At 46.8% G+C, this 2,500-nt stretch overlaps 1 protein-coding gene across 2 annotated transcripts in view; it reads left to right on the top strand.

Moving 5' to 3' along the window:
- palmdb (palmdelphin b) overlaps positions 1-2,500 on the top strand; it is a 33,363-nt gene that overhangs the window by 5,738 nt on the left and 25,125 nt on the right. Inside the window, exon 1 of one of the 2 annotated variants that reach the window (XM_042067065.1) lies at positions 1,846-2,226. The exons of the other annotated variant lie outside the window; for it this stretch is intronic. The gene's annotated coding sequence lies outside the window, so the exon portion shown is untranslated. Of the gene's footprint in view, positions 1-1,845; positions 2,227-2,500 lie in introns of those variants that run through there. 2 annotated transcript variants of the gene reach the window in all.

Here is a 2,500-nt window from a genome sequence, read left to right as displayed (position 1 = left end):
ACACAAACACAAACACACACACACACATGCATGCACACAAAACAGACACATTCGACACAATCATACAGTCGTCTTTCCCTCAATGTCTCATATACACAGACAGACAGACAGAGAGAGAGAACAGCTACAAACAGTGGCCACTCTTCACATCCAATTACGTAACAGTGCATTGTACAGGTTGCATTGATCAAACACACACATGGCACACCATGCCATACACCCCCGTACCACTGGGTCCTCACCACAAAACCTCTCAGCCTCACATGCACACTACAGAGAGCCATGCCGCATAATCCATAAACCACCCACACACACCACAAGCCTGTTTCACACACTACAAACCACACATGTTACCAGGCTGATTTTCTAAGCATGTTTTTGCAAAGCCTGTTCACTCATGTTCTGATAGGTTTGTACTTTGAGGCAAGGCAAAGCACTCGACCTGGCTTTGTGAGGGTTTTCATGATATAATAGGTTGAGACATCAACAGAGATGTTCAGACAAGTCTCTGTGTATAACAGCCTGCTATAAAAACAAAATGATAAAAAAGGAAGACAAAATATCACACCTTAGACTTCAGCCAGCTGTCCGCCACGTTTGCTGATCGGTTTGCCCAGAGCAACTTACAATACATGTATGTATATGTTTCCCTTCTGTCAATCTCTGTGTGTTGCACATTTTGAACGATGTGCAGAGTTGAAGTAGGGTGCCCTAAGGAGGGAGAACAAAACAGATCAAATCCTTGACAGAGCTCAGTGTCTGTTTTTGACAGTGACCAACAGCCGATAACACAGGCTTGTAATGGAGTTGGGTCATGATGATAGCCACAGTCCAGCAAACTGGGACGTCCGTGGTTATACTGTAACTGTTAAAGGAAAAGGACAATATCCACATAATATCTACTTTGCTTCCAAAAGTGATTTAATCATACACCATTTCGATCACTCTGGTCTTCGTCAGGTCAGGTACACTTTTTTTTAGTTTTATACATTTTATTATCCGCTACCTGTTGAAATATATACAGTATATGTGCGTGCATTCCCACATGACATAGTGTAACAGTGTTCTCAGACCTGTCCGACAGTCCCACTGTGCCACTTCATTAGGAGGACCCAGGCTGGAGTTATGGGCTGGCTCTGTGCTGCTGGCCCAGTCCTTTGAAGCTAATTTTGGCAAGGGGTAATTTGCTAATTGTGCTTCAGTGCTAGTGCCTGTGCATGTCCATCAGAGAGGGGACAGCTGATCAAAGGGAGGATTGTGAGGGTGTGTGTTATTGTGTGGTGTGGGTCTGCACGTGCAGTAATCCGTGCATGTCTGAATGTGCCTATAATTGGTGTCTGTGTGTCAGGGTGTGAGTGTGTGTTTGAAAGCATAATTATGTCAATGTGTGTACATGCATGCTTTTGTGTGTGTGTGTGTGTGTGTGTGTGTGTGTGTGTGTGTGTGTGTGTGTTTGAAAGCATAATGGGTGTGTGTACATGCTTGTGTGTGTGTGTGTGTGTGTGTGTGTGTGTGTGTGTGTGTGTGTTTGAAAGCATAATGGGTGTGTGTACATGCTTGTGTGTGTGTGTGTGTGTGTGTGTGTGTGTGTGTGTGTGTGTGTGTGTGTGTGTGTGTGTGTGTGTGTGTGTGTGTGTGTGTGTGTGTGTGTGTGTGTGTGTGTGTGTGTGTGTGTGTGTGTGTGCATGAGAAGGGTATTGTTTGCCAGTGTTGTGCAGGTTCACACATGGTTGGGCTTCTCCTCCCTGACAGGCTCAGGAGGAGTTGATGGGATGATCTTTGGAGTGCGAGAGAGAGAGAGCAGAGGGAGGGAGGGAGGGAGGGATAGAGTGAAAGAGAGTGTGTGATAGGGAGGAAGAGACAGAGAGACTGACTGAGAGAAGAAAGACAGACTCACAAAGAAAAAGAGACAGAGTCATTTTGTACATTAGAGAGTGACTGATAGGGAAACAAAGTGCAGACAGGGCTCAGGAGGAGGAGATAGAGAGAAAGAAAAAGAGAGGAGGAGGAGGAGAGAAAGAAAGAGAGAGGGAGAGGGCAGTCTGCCAGTCAGCAGTAGCCTCAGCTCAACTCTCTGCCCTACCTGCGCTCTCACTCTCAGCCATGCTGGACTGCACACTGTGAGCCACAGAGAGAGTGGAAGCTTCCCCCGCGACGACTTGACTTGCCCGCCGGACAACTCCTCGGACACACGCTCTCTCTCACGCACGCTCACTCACACTCCCGGTGAGTACTGCTGCTTTCTTTCTCTCTGCCTCTCTCTCTCTCTGCTTCTCTCTCTCTCTCTCTCTCTCTCCTTTCGGTCTACAGCTTCAATTGCTGTCAAGGTAATTAGCATCCTGTTTACTTTCACCACATCGGTTCTGCCAATTTGCAAGTGCTCCCTCTTGGTTGCCTGTCTGTGTGTGTCTTAATTATCTGTCAGTGCGGTGTATGTCCATTACTTTACTGACGGTGGTTGTTCCCTGCTTGTCCGTTCTCTGTGGTGATGGATTAAGAT

This window comes from Alosa sapidissima, chromosome 17 (assembly GCF_018492685.1).
Source record: "Alosa sapidissima isolate fAloSap1 chromosome 17, fAloSap1.pri, whole genome shotgun sequence".
In the NCBI taxonomy this organism is placed as follows: Eukaryota; Metazoa; Chordata; class Actinopteri; order Clupeiformes; family Clupeidae; genus Alosa; species Alosa sapidissima.
The sequence above is the reverse complement of the archived record's forward strand: the minus strand, read 5'-3'. Positions and strand labels throughout refer to the sequence as shown.